The sequence below is a fragment of the Halichoerus grypus genome, chromosome 2 (genome assembly GCF_964656455.1).
Source record: "Halichoerus grypus chromosome 2, mHalGry1.hap1.1, whole genome shotgun sequence".
Classification (NCBI taxonomy): Eukaryota; Metazoa; Chordata; class Mammalia; order Carnivora; family Phocidae; genus Halichoerus; species Halichoerus grypus.
In genome coordinates this window covers 81,674,826-81,695,312 of record NC_135713.1, presented here as the reverse complement: position 1 = coordinate 81,695,312, position 20,487 = coordinate 81,674,826, and the positions used below count along the sequence as shown (strand labels likewise).

The window sequence follows — 20,487 nt, the reverse complement described above, 5'->3', positions numbered from 1 at the left end:
TCAGTAAAACCAAAAAAGGGAAAATGTGGCATGAACTACCCATGTTAAAACTATCAGAGTTGTAAACACAAGGACATTAAGTATTTCTAGGAATGTTTGGTGTTGGAAAACAAATCTGGAACACAAAGGCATTGTTATTTTTTAAAGTCACCTTAGTACCATTAAGAAGTCTCTCTTCAAGTACTAAATTTCAGATTATAATATATCCCGCTCCCCATTATGTTTCATATATCATTTTGAAAAAGAATGAATTAACAAAACGATCAGAGATCTGACATTTTAGTGGCCCATGACAAATTTGGAATATTTGTGGGGATGTTTGATCATGTTCTTTTAAAAATAAAATACAACTCTAACACGTTGCAAAAGGGAAAACTGGCATTGTAATAAAAAAAATTTTTTAATAGAGAGTAATTTATGTCAACCATGTTTTCATAAGCTTCTTTCACAGTAATGAGTTAATGTTTATTGTTCCACTGAGGAAGAAAGATTGCCAAACATGCAAAATAATTGGAACTGCATGTGACTCAACTGTTGAGAGTTTCAGTGAAGAATTAGCATGTTCCTGTTCATGCTATAGTTAATCTGTCGCCTTTGCTCATGGTAGTGCATTAATTAGAAAATCACCAAATGACATTCCCAAATGAGGCAAATCACCTCTATGATCTGATATCCCACTTGAATTAATAAACCAACAAATCTACTTTTGAAGTTTAAGGTATGATATGTAACTTTATTTACAAATTAAGGGGAGAAAATCAAGAAAATGTGGGATTTTAAAAAATATTCATTAGAAGTTGGCTTATGGCATTTATCTGATTAATGGAGCACTGCCTTTAGACTCATTTAAGTTAGCCCTGTGAACTTAGGCCAGTTTAAATATTTGCAAGAGAGTATTATTTTTATATTATATGAATTTTAGTAATTAATAGATCTTAAATAGTACCTACTAATGGATTTACAATAACATTTTTTTAATAAAAAGGAAACCTGGCACATGATTTTTAAAAGACAGTGTCAATTTATGTAAACAAACTATTTGTGGTGTCTGCTTCCTTGTGTTTAGCTGGGGGAGCTAAAACAATGTAAGAGAATAAATATGTCAGAGCTTCTATCTCCAAAGTCAAAACAAAGCCAAAGGAGGAATCAATTTCCATTTGGATTTTGATTGAAACCTTTGTGAGGGAACAGGGTCTTTAGATGTTTCCCATGCAAAAGGCACTAGACCAGGCAGCCTGATATGCTTGAAATAATGTACCCTCAGGCCTAAAGACCAGGATGCATTCCCCTTCAGAGAACTTTTCCAACATGAGGGAATGCATTTAGTGAGAAAGGAAAACCATGGGAACTCATTTGGTAAACCTTTAACTGATACAGTATATACTCAGTTTATGGTTTCCATTCATTCCGTGAATTGAAGAGAGCAGAGGTGAACCTGCCAATGCACAACGGAAAATGAGTATCAGTAAAACCTCACAGATCCAATATTTAAAGAGGAGCATAGCTTAATGTGAAAGAGAGTTCATTATCTTTGACTAATATTAAGTAATAATTAGACATATAAGTTCTCATTGCGGTACAAGGAACTAGAACTTTAAGTGTAAGGATATCCCTAACTGAAAATGTGTATGTGTTATTATACGATTCTGAAGATTTCCTGGACATCTCTTTTGACTAGATTTTGTATGCTCCAATATTAATACACTCAAGTTTTTTAGAAGTTTGTTCTATTATTTTTAGTGACTTATTATATGCTTCCATTTGAGTTCTGTCAACAAAGTATGTCTTTATTTTTAAAGCAAAAATGCGTGCTTTTTCTGATGGATCATAATAAAATAATTTTCTCTCTTAATTTCAAAGAAGGAGGATCTGGTTTAATTCTTTACTTAATATGATCTATTTCAAAAGATGGTCATAATTATTCAGAGAAGTCACAGTCTAAATTTATCTCCTCCCTAACACACCATTTCCTTAAAGGCAGTAATAATATTGTATCTCCTAAACACTCAGTAAATGTCAAAAGACTATTTTTAACTGAGCAACTATTATATGTTACTCATTTCTGCTCCTGGGAAGCTCACAGTCTAAAAATAAAAGCAAAAACAGAAATAGTATGCAAAATAATGATAAAACAAAGAAGAAAGCTCAAATGATTTATGAACAATGTTATAGGAAATTACTTACCATGATGATTATCAGAGAAGTTGGTGGAGAGGAAACATACCTATCATTGACTATAAAGTACCTACTAAATTCTGCTTGTTAGGGCGCCTGGGTGGCTCAGTTGGTTAAGCGACTGCCTTCGGCTCAGGTCATGATCCTGGAGTCCCTGGATCGAGTCCCACATCGGGCTCCCTGCTCGGCAGGGAGCCTGCTTCTCCCTCTGACCCTCCCCCCTCTCATGTGCTCTCTCTCTCTCTCTCATTCTGTCTCAAATAAATAAATAAAATCTTTAAAAAAAATAAATAAATAAATTCTGCTTGTTAGCCTAAAGAAATAATATTCTGGCCTTAGGTTAGATGCCCCTCTAAAATTTTAGTTGAATTTTCCATGATTCTGAACAACCACTTGTGTGGTTCCAAGTGTAATGTAATTCTTGCAGAAGTCACAAATTCCCTTACCTAATTTTGAAAAGATGGTCCCTCTTTTATCAGTCAGGAAGTGAAGAAAGGAAGTGTTTAACCTATATCTATGTTTCCATCACCTGTTTTCTTACCCTTTTAACCAGGTCTTCTTACTCAATAATTAGTTGTATAGGAGATCCAAAAACAGAAGTTCTTTCTGGAGTCACCATAGCAGAGTAGAACATGACATCTTTATGAAGGCTCATGGTCTGAAACAAGAGACTGCATTTGATTTTGAAACTTAGCTATGATCATGGTTTCCAATTTTTATTCAAGAGTAGAAAATTATATAATTTGGGCGCCTGGGTGGCTCAGTTGGTTAAGCGACTGCCTTCGGCTCAGGTCATGATCCTGGAGTCCCTGGATCGAGTCCCACATCGGGCTCCCTGCTCGGCGGGGAGCCTGCTTCTCCCTCTGACCCTCCCCCCTCTCATGTGCTCTCTCTCTCTCTCATTCTCTCTGTCTCAAATAAATAAATAAAATCTTTAAAAAAAAAAAAAAGAAAGAAAATTATATAATTTGATTTATTGCAGCAACTTCTTTTTATACCTTTCTTTCTCCATATAGTAGGTTTTAGAATACTTAAAAAAAGAAATACTTCTTGATTTTTTTTTTTTTTTTTGGAAATATACAGGGTAAAAATCATTATTGTCCTTCCCCCTCTCTCTCCAAACATAACCTGTTCTTCCTGCCCTCTCGGTCCCCATTTCAGTGGTTGGCACTATCCTCTCCCTTGTTATCAAAATCACAGAAACCTGGAACTCATTTGGATATTTATTAATTCCTATATGCTCTCACATATACTATATATATACACAATATGTGCACCTTGGTAGCGTACATATTTGTCCCTTAGTTCACCCCCTTGTCACTGCTTTAATCCAGACCCTCCTAATTCTCACCTCCACAAATGTCTTAGCTCCTTGCCCAGCTTCTCTGCTGTCTCAGACATTCCACTCAACCTCCCCTCTACAGTGGGAGTCTTCAATATAAGATGCAAATCCAAACATATGGCAGTTTAGTAGCCTTCAATAACTCCCACATAGATTTCAGGATACAATCAAATGCATTAGCAGAGCCCACCTCTCCACAGCAGATTCACACACTGCCTCATGGATCCTTCATGCTTTCACAGGGTGTCCCTACGGCTGCAACATTCTTCTCTCCCTCCTCCTCAATCACCACTTCATCTACTTCAGCACTATTCTTGATTCCATCAACTTGTCCCAGAACATTCCTCGACCTGGTGTCTGCTTTATCTGCCTTTCTGTGCTATTAGTACTCCGCCCATTTATTTGTCCTAGTTCTTGTCTGTTTATACCACTAGACCTTGAACTCTTCCAATACAGCAAATTTATTCCACTTTGTTTCTTTCAGTTGCCTAGAATTTATTTAGCTTTTGATTACTATCCAGCAAATGAAGAGATTTCCAAAACAGAGGAACGGAGCCTTACGAAGTTTCTGATGATTGAATATTTTGTTTCCAATAAAAACAAGGGAAAATATAAGAAAATATAAGAAAAAATTACAAGAGTAGAAATAATGATGGTGTACATCTAGCATGTATCACTGAGGCTACACATTATATTCAGAAGAAAATTAAAATTAGCAGATACAGACTTGCGGCTTCAGCTCCAATACAACCCCCATACCCCATCCATGCAAAAAAAAAAAAAAGCTGGCCAATCTGAAAATCAGTGGTTTTTCTTGGATTTTGCAGAGCACTGACGTTGCAGGGCAAAATGTCACCCTAAAATCAAGAGAGCAGGAGCATCTTGAGATACCGCAACCAAGGTGTGTTTATTTTGAACTATAAACTGGTAAGAACACTTAAAGATTAATTTTTACATACTGAATTTGGATTGTATGAGAATAAGAAACTGTTAGGGACTACAATCTCAGGGAAGCCTTCATACTTTCATGGACTTTACTTCCAAGAACCCTACCAGGTTCTCATAGTAAAGATCTATGAAAGACAGGCTCATGGCTCTGGAAGAAGGAGGGGAAGGGGGATCATTGTGAAATTTCCCAAAGCTTTCTCCATAACAAAGACATACATAGGTTACAGGGAGAAAGACTTTGCCAGAACCTTGTCCCAGTTAGGGCCAAGCAATCATTCTACTCTCATTCCCTATAGCTTTTCTGCTTTACTAAGGAGAAAAAACCATATTCAGTAGGAGTCAGGGCTACAAGGGAAAAGAGTGGGAAGTCTGCAGTCAGAAAGGAGATGGGGGCAGGGCGGAGTGAGACAACTCGAGACACACGTTTGATGGTCATAGCCGCAAGACAAAGGCCCATCGGAACATGGATATTTAACTGGAAGACGACAGACTGTTTTCCTTCCCCCATATCCTCCCACCATACCAACAGGGCTCCAGTATAATAGTGGATTATAGCCGAAAGAGTTGCAAGGCACTGGCTTCCTCTGTGGAGAAGTATTAGCGAAGCTCAAAGTCCAGAAGGAAGAAAAAATAAAGGCAAGAGAGATTTAAAACCTCTGTTACCTATAACTACAACAATCATTAAACACAGTCAAATTCCTACCCAGATGTCCATAAATCCTTGCAATGAAGGCCTATTTACCTCAGTTGCTATTATCCAACGCAATATGCTTGGCTTAAAAAAAAAATTACAAGATATGACAAAAATAAAGAAGAAAACACAGTGTGAAGAGAGAAAGCAATCATCAGAACGAGACTTAGAAATGACACAGATGTTGGGATTATCAGAATTTTAAAATAATTATGATTAATATGTTGAGAACTTTAATGGAAAAAAACCAGCATTCAAGAATAGGTGGTTTATGTAAGTAGAAAGATGGAAACTCTAAGGAAGAATTTAAAAGAAATGCTAGAATTAAAAACATAGCAAAAAATGAAACATGCCTTCAATGGACTCATTAGGAGACCACCACGCCAAGTAAAGAATCAGTGAACTTGAGGATAGCTCAATAGAAACCAAAATGCAAAGAAAACCGTGAACGAAAATGAATAAATGAAACATCCAAGAACTGTGGGATAGTTTCAAAAGGTATACCAAATACCTAACTGGAGTATCTCTGATGGAGAAGAAAGACAAAACAAAGCAAGAGAAATATTTAAAGTAAAATTGTCAAGATTTATGATAGAACTTAAAACACAGATTAAAACAAAACAAAAAACCTACCTAGGCATATCGTAGTCAAACTGCAATAAATGGAAGACCAAAAAAAAAAAAAAAAAAAATCTTGAAAGACACCGGAGGAAAAGACACCTTATCTAGAGAGAAATAACAAGAAGAATTATAGTAGACTTTCCACCAGAATTCATGGAAAGAAGACTATGACCTGAAATATTTAAAGATCAGTGGAATAGAACAGAGAGTCCAGAAATAGACTTACACAAATATGGTCAACTGATCTTGGACAAGGGTACAACTTAATGGAGAAAAGAGAGTCTTTTCAACAAATGATGCTGGAACATAGGACAGTCATACATACAGTTGAACCTAGATAAAGACCTCATGCCTTTCCCAAAAATTGCCTCATGTTGGATCATAAACTTAAATGTAAAATCCAAGGTTGTGAAACTTCTGGAAGAAAACACAGGAGAAAATCTAGGTGACCTTGGATTTGGTGATGAGTTTTTGGATGCAGCACCAAAAAGTACAATTCATGAAAGGAAATATCAATCGGTTGTATTTTTTCAAAATTGAAAACTTCCCTTTGAAAGATAGTATTGGGAGTATGAGGGAACGGGCCATATCTTGGAGAAATATTTACAAAACAAATCTGATTGTACCGGAATAGAACACAAAAATGAAAGAAAAGTTGAACGGAAAAATGGGCATGAGATCTAAGACACCTCACTGGAGAGAACATATAGATGGCAGATAAGGATATGAAAGGATAATCCACATAATTTGTCACGAGGAGAATGCAAACTACATTCCTGGATGAGTTCTTGGAATAGAAAAAAGAACGATAGGTAAAAACCAAGAGAATCTGAATAAAGTATGTCCTTTAGTTAATAATACCAATATTGGTTCATTACTTGTGACAAATACACCATACTAATGCAAGATGTTCATAATAGGGGAAATTGGGTCTGAGGTATGCAGAAAAAACTCTCTGTACTAGCTTTGCAATCATTCCACAAATCTGAAACTATTCTAAAATAAAAATTTTATTAAAAATTGCTATAAAACTCGATACACATCCTTCAAGTTCACATGTGTACATGGATAAGGGGAACTTCAAAGTCACTTTCAACCCTGTATGTGCCTTATTTTTACACATAGTCCTTTTTAACATACACTATAATTCATGATTCAGTTAGCAAATGCTTCAAAGGCTCTTCAACAATTCCTAGCATACAGCTTGACCTTTAAGAATTCCATCTATTTTGCCATAAGAAAAAATGTTTCCTTGTAATGAGCTTGATCTTCTGCTGTACTGCCTATGACTGTGACTAACAAGGGCTGACAAGGAAGTGTTCTCTGCCCTGCCTCCCTCCCCAGCACCAGCCTGCCGTCCCAAGGTCCGCCTCTCCCCCACTGCTCACCACCCCGCCATGAGGCTTCACTGTGAAATAGTACATGGAATCCCTCCCGGTGAGCATGGTTGAGGCAGCCCGGGATAAGACAGCAAACGGGCATTGTCCTACAACCCCTGCATCTATTCTGCACTCCGGAGAAAACAAGTCTACAGTAGCCACCATGGACACTAATACTGACATTGGGTTTCAGCAAGGGAACTCTAGAAAAAAATGAAGTGGAGTAAGGCATCACTTAGGAACTAAGGTTTCCCATTTGCTAAATGATCAGACTTGAAAATGTCCCTCACTTCATCTCTTAATGAGAACAAACCGTAAGGAAAATCCTAAGTCAGATGTTCATCACAGACTCCACTATGCAAGGTCAGGGTGATGCAGGTACTAAATTACTCCCCAGAGATGCAGGTGCTGAACTACTCCGGAAGTCACATGCTGCCAGAATGAAATGTTCCTAGCCATATCCAGACCCTCTGTTCTCCCCCTCACCGGGGACAAAGGGAGGTCAGAAGAGGCCCCTGGAGGGTAAGAGTGGGAAAGAGATGTGTGCAGTCTTCCCCTGGCAGACAAATATTCATTTTTATGCATTGGAAGCCTCCGGCTCCCTCCCTTGAATCAGGGCCTGCTGCAGCTCAGGCTGCTGCACGATGTATTTGTCTTTGCCTGCACATTATTATTTTATTGTTATGACTCTCATTCCTTCCTAACTGTGAGCCAATGAGCAGAATTATTTTTATTTACTTTGATTTTTTGGATGCTTGAATATATTACTTCAATATAGTTTATAATCCCTATAACAGCACATAATGGTTATACTTTAGACATTTAAAAGCAATTGGGCACATTCAATATGCTCATGACATATAACTTTATAATGCCCTATCTCTTTCTGTATTAAATATTTCATGTTAATAAATTCTAGCCTATTTTGTGTGTTTCGTATTTGAGTGTATAAACTCATAAAAATAATAATAACTGGCATGAGTTTTTCTGGTAAACTTACAGTGTGAAAATGTAATGGAGAACAGTTGATACCAGAGGTAAAGCTGTATAATTGAGGAAATCAAATAGAACAGAAAGATATCCTAAAATTCAAATTCAATAGGATTCTGACCAGATCCAAAAATAACATCCTGGAGATGCAACTTTTCTTAGCGCCAAGGAAGCAATCTCTTTTACATTATGGACAAGGGTGGTCTGTGTGCAGATGAACCATCCTCTATCTGACCCAGACTCTTGACAAAGAGCAATTTTCACTGTAGACTTTATATCATAGCCGCAATGTCATCTGCGTGGTTAACACAACAGTCTTCCAAAGACACGGCTCTGTCTTACAGAAGCTCTGCAGCCTCTCTGTTTGACAGGTCTAAAGAGAAAAATGAATAAGTAAAAATGATGGAGCATGACGACATGACATCATCCTCAGAGGTGACCCAAGAGGCAGAGGCAGACCAGAGCTTGTATCCCTGGTGCACATTATCGTCCACTGTCGCAGCGGTTCCTATCGTCCTATCCGACATGTGCGGGGTAATGGAGAGAAGGCATGCTTGAGGTGGGAAGAAGGGGCCAATCAGCCTTAGAAGTCATTTCAAATAGATCAGACTGTTCTTTATTTTCCCAAAAGAAACTCATGTCTCATTGTACACACCTAAGGAAAGTAGAGTGTGAAACTGAGAAAGAAGGCACTTAAATAAAGTGACCCGAAGGGTTTCAGGAATTTACTAAGTATAATTTTCGTAGCTTTAGGTTCAATCCCTTGTGCCTGCCCAAGCTAATCCTTTATTTTCATGCCAAAAGATACTCAGCAGCTTCTCTCTCCGACTCCTCATTGTATATATTCATCCGATAACAACATTCCTTTTCTCTAAACCTAGGCTGACTCATGAGAAAAAAACAATTTTCCATCAGGTCCCTCTGTAGGTAATGGCCAACTTTGGTCCAATGTGGTAACTCTGTTTCTGACTAGACTTTTGTTTTTTTTTTTTTCTCTCCTGAGGTAACTCCATTCCTTCTCTCTTTTGTTTTTCCTTCCATGTAAGTTCCTCAGTACAGTGTTCAAGGAAAATACTACTAGGTATTATATCAATTACCTGTCATAAAAGAGTAATTAGCTTCCAGTAGGTGCTCAAAAATGGTTGTTCCTTGACATAACAGGTATCCATTTTGTAATGGTTTGATGTGACTTTCTGGACTTTTAAAAACTACGCTAGCTAAAATCTCAGTTAACTTCTGAAGCAGAGTTACATCATTATTGAACTTTAATAGCAATTTCCCAGGGATACCACACAATTTTAATGGAATCTTAAACATACATTTTTCCTATTTCTTTTTCTATTGAAAAAGGAGGCTAACTTACACTGCTTCTGGAGTATGTGGGGTCAAAGGATAAAGGTAAGATAAGAAAAAAATAATAAAAAGAACTATTTCTAGATTGAATTTTTTTTTTTACTTTCAAACTTGTTGCTTTGCAAACTATAAATCATTTAATCAAGAAAATCATGTTTTACCCACTGAAATCATGTTGTAAAGAGAGAGATAATTTGACAAAATATCTTTCCCTCAGGAAAATTGAAGTGAAAGAAATAAAGTCCTTTTATAAATGCACAGAACAAATTCTTACTTTTTTGAATAATGGCATTTTCTTATGATTTTAATAGAGGCAGCAATACTTTTCTATTTAATAAAATTTAACAAAATATATACACATTTTTAAAAATTTAAATTACAGGTAATATTTTTAAAGGGACATTAACATTTAGAGCTGCACATGTTAATCCTCTATAAAGCATAAATGGAGATGTTTAAAAACTACTAAAATATGAATCAGGAGTAATGATGATAGCATACATATGCCTGAAATAAGAAAATAAATGTACTAAATGTTTAGAAAGTATCGATTTGAAAATTGAATTTGTAGGGCCAAATACCACAATAGAGCAACAATAGACTTAGTTAAAAATCCAAGTTTACTCCTAACCCCATCTGGTTTACTATGTGATCTGAGCAAGTCACATGATTTGTCTAGATGTCAGTTTCTTAATCTTGCAGAATTGATAAAAATTTCTGTATTCCCTTTTTTCCATCTACATTTTGGGAAATTATGCACTCATTTCCATTATTTTAATGGCTATCTTCAAAGATATTTTGAAGATAAAATATCAACTGATATTTAGCCAGAAGACATCAGAATACAGTGGTGGCTTGCAGACATTATCCTTTCTCATTGGTCAGTGTCCCTTCATGATTAGCTGTTGGCCAGACCATTTTCATTGTCCAGTGTTTTGAATTACTGCCTCAAATATTTAGCATGCATTTTTTTTACCCCAAATCCATCTTTAACAATGTATCTAAACTATTTTTCAAACATTATCAAGAACATGGAAAAATTTAATTCAATCTTCTCTTTCTAGCTTCCACATTATTATTTAACAGTTAAGTCCCTCATTTATTTTAACCTCCCACCTTCCAAAAATGGATTTATCTTCTGACAAGATTGCTAATATATATTTTTAAATTAATTGGTCATTGATGCTTTTATTATTTTCATTCCCTCCTCTGTGGTTGATTTTCTTCTTACTAAAACGTATTCTTTTAAAGTTCTCTCAGTGTGTCTGGAGTATAAATGCCTTATCTTTCGTGTCTGAAAAAAATCTTCATGTTGCCATCATCCTTACATGGTAATTTGCCTGGGCATAGAAATCCATGCAAAAAATCATTTTCCCTAAACCCTTTAAAGACATTAATCTACTACCTTTTGAGAATAAGCGTCACCCATTTGTAAGTAATCTGTTTTTTCTGTTTGCATTTAAGATTTTATCTTTATCATTGATGTTATGCAGCTTCAGTACTATGTGTCTTCATAGGGACTTGTGTGTTTATGATACCTGAATTCATCACTATGCCTTCACAAATTTTGGATTTGAGTGTTCAGACCTTATTATTTTGAATACTTCCCCTCTCCATTTTTTTCTCTGTATGAAACTCCACTGTGTGTAGTGAACTTTTTCAATTCACCCTCCATATTTCTTTAATGATCTCTCGTTTTTTATCCATTCATTTCTCTATTCCCCATTTTGGGTTTTTCCACAAATGAACCTTCCACATCACTAAGCTTCTCTTCAGCTCTGTCTAGACCCATCCATATAGTTTTGATTTTTTAATCAACTATGTTGTTAATTTATAGAAATTGTTTGTTTTTGTGTTTTTTAAATGTACCTGTCTTTTTTTATTCAACCTGGGAAAGGATATCCAATACTGGAGTTCTGGAATAAAGGGATTATTATTGTCCTACACTTAAGCTTTTTCCTCCAATTAATATCATTAATAAGGTCATAGTTTTAATCTCCTATTTCACTCTTAATTAGGTCCCAGTATGTTTTTTAATAAAATGAATTACATCTAGAAAGCATGGAAGAATATAGTAGTCTTAAACACAAATGCCTTCAGGAAACAATGCAAATAGCATAAGGAAGTGGAGCTAACCCTTGGAAACTACATCAGATTGGGGAGAAAATGGCCAGTATAAAGCAAATAGCTGCTACTCAGCTGCAGCCAATTTTTGCCATGTGGCATGTAAACCTACAGTTGCCAGATTTTCTTTTTCAAGAAAATTCAAATATCTTGTTTTTTTGCTATGAGCTCTCTCCAAATCTCAGCATGAAATTAATTCATTTTTAGAATATTTCTGGTGACCATAAAACATGTCTTTTGGCCAAATTTCAAGCAAAGATTTGGGGATCAGACATCTTGATTGAGATTTTAGCTTTTGGAAAACAATTTACTTAACTTGTCTAAGCATTAGTTTCCATATCTGTAAAATGGAGACCATGAACTGTTATGATGATTAAATGAGGAAAAGATGGTAATGCATCTTAAACAGTACTTAATACATAGTAGTAGTCACTTAATAAAGTTCAAGAGCTGAATAAAGTTCTTGAGGATTGTGGATATTAAACTGTAATCCCCAGTATCCAATCCAGAGTGGTACTTATTAGTAGTATTTATTAGTGGAACCTACTAATAATTCAAAAACTGTTAGGTGAATGAATGATTACTGTTAGTTGAATAAGTTTTAGTTTACAAAATTGATTGCATTCCACATGTATTTAATATATAGTACTATAGAGTTAGCTGATAATTTTCATAGGGTATATGAAATTATTGTAAAACATGAGTAGCTATGAATCAGTTCACTAAACTTGCTAAGCTAGTCACTGAAAAAAAGTTAGACAAAATTATACATTGCAGAAAGTATTTAGATCTCAGTAGTTTATTTACTAGTATCCTTTAATTACAAGTATGTGTGAAGTAGTTTACGTGTACAAAGATTCCAGGATCTAGATTCTCAAAAGAGAGGACAGAGAGAGAAACAAAATTGACATTGTAGACCATTTCCCTGGTTCAAAGGGGCTCATGGTTTGGTGAAAGAGAAAATAGTACACATATAATACAAAGGAAAAAAAGAAAAGTGTGTTTAGGGGGAAGAAGAGGGTTGGTTAAGGCACAAATCATGGATAAACACCTCAAAGTCTCCAAATAATGCACTGGTTTTCTGAAAAGTGCCCTTTTAAGTCCTCCTCCATGTGCATGGTTGTTGGAAACGTACACTAACTAAGTCTCAAGGCTGAGGAATAAGCTGTTGTTAGGGGAGTCTTTTAAATCCTATCTTAACTTCATGGCTGAAGGTCATGGTTCTAAACCTGTTCTAGGCTTGGAATTCAGGAATACTTGGAGGCTCATTTATTTTCTTAGTTTGGCTCTATTTTGAATTGCTGTTCATTTGTGTTAGAGTAAAAGAAGCACATTTTAGGTTTAGTTCTGGATTCAGTAAAATTTTGAAGTTCAATGTCAAGTTCTACCATTTCTTCACATGTTTAGGTATGTATTTGGGTAAATTTAAAAATGAGAACCCTGAGATGAGCCAGGGCTCTCCCCAGATGGTCTAGTCTTCTCAGAACTAGGCCACTCTCCTAGATTCTCTTGGCGTGTGGCTTTGCCGAATACCCTGAGAGGAATTTGGGCACTATCAGCATGCCTTCTCTAGTAGCAAGAAACTAAATTAATAAATTTTACTTTGTGAAGGGTCTATATCATTTTCTTAATTTAGTAAAATTAGTTTGAATAGTTTCATTTCTCATTCAAAACTTTGGCCCAAAATATATATAATTGCCAACAATTTCATAATGTAGACGGCTAAATGAAAATAAGAAATAAATACATTTTCTCTACCCCATAGCTATTCTCCTATGTGTTGAGCTTCCATCTGTTTGCCTTTTGTTTTTGTTTATGTGAAGCTTTACATTTTGCCATCAATATGTTATGTTGTGTTGTGTTAACTTGTAAGCTGAGACAAAGATAATAAATTACACATTTTCACTGACATTTTAGTTGACTGACTACTAAAATCTGATTTGAAAACTCAGCAAGGATGTAATAGATTTAATAGATTGCATTAAAAGTATTTTCTGAGGACAAACTCCTACAAGGAAAGAACTGGTAATTTCTTAAAGGACAAAGACCTAAATGACGGATTTCTGTGTCATAAGCAAGAAGTGAGTATACTCATGGTATAAGAAGTCCAACTTCCAGAGACTTATTCCCATCATTGCCTTTCATTCTACTCTCTATGGAAAATGCCTTCAACTGATGATTCTCTAAGTATTTGAGCAAGTCGAAGGGTTTCCAATACCTTTACTTTAAAGTGGGCTATAAGAGGAGGAAATGATGCAAAGAGCTGGTAACACATAAAGAATGAAGGTTTATGCATACAATGACAAGCAGATGCTCATGTTTTAGAGATTTATACAAGAGGTAACTAATTCTCTATGTAAATATTTTTATAGAGTGTAGCAGGTAACAGACATAGTTTATCGTGGTTTTATTATTTGCCATACTCATAGAGATACATTGTCATCTTCTTCAGGCTCTTTATCAGCATGGATTTGTTCTGCAGCTTTAAGACTAGGTATGGGCCATTTTAAGGCCAGATTTTTAAAAAAATGTTTAACCCTACTGTAGCCAAGGAATGATATTATCAAAGTAGTGTCATTGCCTTCAACAAAAGAATACACAGTGCAGCCTAGGAAGGCTTCCCAGAGCAGATGGCACCTGTCCCTTCATCTAAGTTTTTCCACCTGTTCAATTACAAGGTCTCCCCCACCCCTTTTTCATTTTTTGTTTTTTTCTATTGTTCTCCATATTTCAAAGATTTTTTTGAATGCTAAATATATTGTATTTAGTAAGTAAAAGTCAGTTTATGATTTCATGGTATCTTCATTAATAATCATATAGAGAGAGACATTTTCTGTGATTCTGATCATTGCACTGCACTGGACTATTGCAATTCCAGCCAAAGTGTCAATTTAGCCCTCTTAAACCATCTTAAATTTTATATATATCCAATTTTTATTTGACCTTAAATATATATGCACTGTGTGTTAAATATAGTCTTACAAACCATTTTTGTAGACCCTCTAAGCAATACTGATTCCAAGTTACTTTAGATCTAATTCAGATTCACAGGATCCCTTAGCATTTGTGTATAAAGGACACTTTTCTCAAGGGAAAAGAATCTGCAAAAGGGAATAATACTTAGGGAAAAATTTATATATATGTGCTGAAACCATACATATATACATGTCAAAAACAACCAAAAATCTATGAGTAATCTAAAAACAATATCAGGGTACCAAAAATTGGCTATGATTTTAAAACATTTTACAACAATCAAACAAAAAATGTCTAGAAAGGGTTAGGACTCACAATAATCAGCTAATGAAATTCAATGCTTGTGACCACTCCACACAAAGAGGTTTGGATATTATTTTTCACCAAGAAAATAAACACTTGTCTTTGGGCTGACTCCCATGTGGCAGAACCAGAGCAAGGCATTTACTGCTATTCTGCAGCTCTTTGAAAAATCAATCCGAAAGAGAAACTCTGTAGAAGACCCATCTTCTTCGTGTTTCTCTGATATGTTGCACTCTTAAAATGAACTAAAGTAAAAGAAGAAAATTAAAGAGGCACACAGAGCAGCAAAGACAAATGATGGAGAAAGCAAAACCAATGCTTCCAAACATCAAATCAGAATGTTGCTCTTGTCCTGGAATTCCCCTAGAGTTACTTAGGACAAAAATCTGGTCCACCGAGATCAAAGTCAGGAAGAACAAAGAAAGTCAGAGTGATAAACAGCCTACTAGGAAGAAATCCCAAACAAACCCTGACAGTTTGTGGAATGACTGGAATAAAAATCAGCTGTTCAAACTAATCTCTCATTTCGTCCATCAAAATAAAGATGGAGCTTTCTGTGTCCCTGACAAAAGCTGGGCACCCTGAGCCTGAGCACTTTTCTAAAGTGAGAGAACTGTAATTTTTTTAACTTATTTATACTCACAGTCAAACCAGGCCTTTCTTGCTTCCCTCTCAAGGAATTGTTTTGAAAGAAGTCACATCCACCCTCACTGTAGACCTTCTGAAACGATGAATGGGTTAGAATGTTTGAATATTATCAACCACACTAATTGCTCCATGATCCTGAGACCTTTCTGTAGTAGGCAACACTGCTCATGTATAATATTGATAAAAAGTCTCCTGGATTTGTCCCATTTCCTAATTATCTGAACAAAGATAAAATATAATTTAAAAAGGGTCTCAAATATAATTGCATCCCTATGTGGAAAGAAAATGTCTTTATTTTTCTATAACTGACCCAATCCTTTAAAATTTCTTCATCCTTCCTGGTAATGAAGATAGAGTTAGAAGTGACTATAATTTAGTCCAATTGGGTAAGCTTAATTCAACCTAGTAATTATAACAACCTTTATAGATAACTATGTTTCTGACTGGGCAACCCAAGAAAATGGTCAGTCTTATGAAGTCCTACTCCCTACCCTTGCTGCTATCTGCGAAGGCATCTTGGTGTATAGGGCAATGTTGGCATGTAGCCTTGTGTCGGGTAGGGAATGAAAAGAGTTTCTCAATGTGCATGGTTCCCTCAGGATTTTTCCAAGTCCCAGGCTGCAGAGTGGCTGAACCAGCTGCTCCCTGGACTGGTGACACCTGAGAAGCTACCACAGCCATCAGGCTCTCTCATTGTGATGCGCTGGTACTGTAGTACCGAAATTATCCATACAAGATGACCTCTTTACTCTTAACCAAGATCTGATGGCCCACCAGTCATATTGGCATCCATTTCCCCTCACTGGGGCAAATATGGGTCACTGAGCGCTGTGTTCATGCCACATGGAAGGAGCAACACTGTCTCAAGCTAACAAATCTTTCCCTTTCCTTCCCCTTCAGTGCCATATTGGAAGTTTTCAGGTTTGAGGATTCTCCTGAAAGGTAGCAGCATGCTTGTAAAAGCACACCCCTAGTATGCCAGTAAAAGTACACCACTAGTTCCTGTGTCCTAAGGCTCCCCGTGAAAACTCATCCTTCCTGTGGAACCCACCAGTGATTGTGGTATGGATAGACAGTACTTATGAATGAGAACACTGATTTATTGCCACTTTTTTTCTCTCTGTGTCTTCACTTTTCTTGCCCATAATCTCTGGAGACCATAAGGGGCAGGTTTCAGTTCTAGCATATATTCTTTTTACTCCATAGTTATCAGCCTCATGGTGAGGAGTCCTAGCCAGAAAGAACATAATTTCTATACTACAGAAAATACTTTATGGTCTGGATTCTAAAGGCTTGATTTGATTTATTAAAGAAATTTACAAAATTATATCTCGCCTCAAAAGACTGGTTTTCTTGATGTGTTCTCAAATGAAAATCTAAGTGGACAGTAAATTCTTAACAAAGACCTTCTTGTTCTGGAGATTATGTACTATTCCCCTGCAATACAAAAACTCAAACCACCATTGGGTTGGAAGACTCAGAGAAAGTAAGTGATAAGATACAGCAATACATCTGAAAATACTTTTTGAAGATTATCCACATTATACTTGGGACCAAGATTTTTAGATACATAAAAGTGTTCTAAGGTTTGATATAATGACTTTATCTTCTTCACAACACCTTCTAGGTTGAAGACAGTTGTGAAACACATGATCAATCACCCTGTAATGGACAGTAGACATCTGGAAATTCTTTTGTAAAGCTGAGCTGTGCCTCCCAGAAAGAGACAGTGAAACCCTAATGATTGAGAGAGACTTACTTAAAGCTCAGGAAAACAACTGGACAGCTCAAAAGAATGAAGCATGGTTATCTGCACTTTCAAATAAATGATTACATGAGATGGTCACATGAAAGGGACCATGGGCAAGTTGCAGCAAGAGTCCTTAGAAAGCACTTGGTAGTCAGGGTTGGCTTCTCTGTATTACCCTGTTCTTTCAAATGCCCAACAAGAGGGTAAGTCATGAAGTTGAACAGTGGCAGGTAGAAAGAAGGAATCATAGCAGATGTTCAGGACCTATAGATACAAAACTTGGGTAGAGCGAAGAGGAAACTCTTTTCAATGATGTTGCTAAAGCCTCTAGACCATTGGAGTGTAGCTACCTGCTTCCTGAGGAAATCAATTTACAAAAATTTGATATTGCAGAGAGGTACTGTCTCTGTATTAGAAGGGGTTGGGGGTAGGGTATAAAAAGAGATACCAAAGTAATGTCCTAGGATTCATAGGCATTCAGAAGATCTGATGAAGATCTCTTGTGTTTCTGATAGGAGAAACCCTACTTGCCTTTTACTCATTTTTCTAGAAAGTTGTTTGGCATTTAATACAATTACATGAATATCTTTTCTCTCTTCTCAAACAAATCAGGATACTACGAAGTTACATTTATGGTATGTATTTTATTTCATTGGTCTAAGTGGGCTCTGAGTCTCACTAGTTCATAGTCAATATTGGCTGAATTTGGCTTCCTCTGTACTTCTCAGAGCCCTTGGTTGGCTGTATGCTCACAGGAAATAGGAAAATGATGCAATGGAAACAGTCTTTGCCTGGATGAGGAGAATTAAACTGCATATCTTCAAAACTAGAGGAAACAAAAGTCCAGTTATCCTCCCCCTGGTTTCCATTCATTGTGAACCTAAGAATAAGAACCCTTCTTTGACAGTTATGAACACAGTCATTCATAAAGTAGAGCTTCATGAACAAACCTGTTCTGGAGCATCTAGGAACTGGACAATATTAAGCGTATAAAACTATTTCAAAGAAACCTAGATTCTCCTCCCCTCTCCAAAGTGAAAATGATATTAATAATACATTTGATAATTGAATTAGCCAAATATCAATGTCCTTGGAAAAATGCATATAATATATCTCAAACATTTGGGTAATTTTTCCTAGGGCAAATAATTATTATCATTAAAAATCATTTAAAATCTAAAATCACTTTTTGCATTTATTCATCAAACACTTATTGAACAACTACTATGTGTCAGACATTCCTCTAGGTTTGAAGGATTCAACAATTAACAAAACATAAAACTCCATGCCCTGTTAACATTGATGGTGTTCCTTCATGATTGCTGCTAGAAGGCTTACAGAAATATTTCTACTCCACTTCAAGCAACTGTATAAGATAGTTTCTTAACTAATCTCACTTGTGGCTTCCTCTGGTTTTCCCAACTTTATTTTCTTTTTTGTTACATTTTTATTACTTAGTCACAATTTATTTTATTTTGTTATTCATAAACCATTGAAAATTTTCTCTTGGGAAAACAATGAGAGGCAAATCAAATTTAAAATTCTCTTTACCTAAGGCATTTTTCATGAGCTTCAAATCTGCAGTTTGGATGTCTACTCTTTGGTGCTCCATAAGCATGTGAAGTTACAAACACAACATCAACCATCCTTTTCCAAAATCCTTATATTCCCTGTTATGTTAAAGCCACCACCCTCTACCAAACTGACCAATACAGAAACCTATATATCACCCTCAAATTCTTCCCTTTCTTTGTCCGACCTATACTATGAGTTCTACACTTGATATTTCTTTTAAATCTATCCTTTTTTATTTAGTTATTACTGGCACTATCTTTTTTAAAGACTCTCAATCCTGGTTATATAGATTCCTGCATTATGCTGTTCACTTCTTTTCATACTTTATATTTTTCTAAAGATTTTATTTATTTATTTCAGACAGAGGAAGAAAGAGAGAGACTGAGTGAGCACAAGCACGAGCAGGGTGAGAGGCAGAGGGAGAAGCAGACACACCGCTGAGCAGGGAGCCCGATGTGGGGCTCGATCCCACCCTGGGATCATGACCTCAGCCGAAGGCAAACACTTAACCAACTGAGCCACCCACGTGCTCCTTCTTTTCATTCTTTAAAAATATAAGTCCTTTAAAATATATTTACAAATTTCATCAAGTCATTTTACAGCTCACTATTTCATTGAACATATCCTGCCCCTCTACCATAAGACCTCATCTTTCTCTCCAGTGAAGTTATATGTAAATGTTTTAAGCTTGATGCATTATTTACAGGTGCAAATTTAAACATGTTTAAACTTTTATTACCAACATTTTAATTAAAATCTCACTATAAATTCATTAGAGAAGTGAGGGATTCAGAGAAAAGGTGGTAATAGGAGATTTTTTTAACTTATCAATACATGAATCATGGTACCTTCCTTTAAAAAAAATTATTGTAGCTAAATTAGATCAAGTTCCACTGGTGATAGTCAAGTGTAATAAATCACCTTTAAATCAGTTTTTACTTTCATATAAAAGCTAAAAATAGAATTATAAAAATCAGTATGTTAGGAAAAAAAGATAAAAATCAAGAAAACAGAATAATAGATATGTAAGATTATGTCTGATGGAGTAACTGAGAAGAAATACTTTTAAAAGAAGAGGAAAAAGCCATAAAGGAAGCAATTCAGGATTAAAGAAATAGACATTATCTTACATTCTTTTTTGTTCTTTTACACATTCAACCATAGTTTTGACACCTCAAAGTTGTTTAACTGAATATAGTTGGCATGCACTCAATTTTGTGATTCATTGCACAGATTTCATATATTTAAAATTATGAAGTTATTACTTAATGTAATTTTCACACTTACGCCATATTTGAGAATCATATTTAATACCTATATCTAACAATTGTTGAGAGTGGCAGATTTTTGTGTACTTTTGATTTTTATTTGTGGGGTGCCTAGGTGGCTTAAGTTAAGCATCCGACTCTTGATTTTGGCTCAGGTCATGATCTCAGGGTTGTGAGATCGAGCCTCACATCAGGCTCTGTGCTCAGCGGGGAGTCTGCTTCTCTCTCTCTCTCTCTCCTCTCTCTGCCCTTCTGGCTGCTCGTGCTCTCTCTCTCTCTCTAAAATAAATAAATAAATCTTTAAAAAATATATTTTTACTTGTCATTAGATACTTCCTGGGTTG

At 35.9% G+C, this 20,487-nt stretch overlaps 1 long non-coding RNA gene across 1 annotated transcript in view; it reads right to left on the bottom strand.

Moving 5' to 3' along the window:
* Positions 1-20,487, bottom strand: part of LOC118536848 (uncharacterized) — a 661,957-nt gene that overhangs the window by 136,927 nt on the left and 504,543 nt on the right. The window contains exon 9 of the long non-coding RNA XR_013445698.1: positions 2,717-2,833. This is a non-coding gene — a long non-coding RNA (uncharacterized LOC118536848). The remainder of the gene's footprint in view (positions 1-2,716; positions 2,834-20,487) is intronic.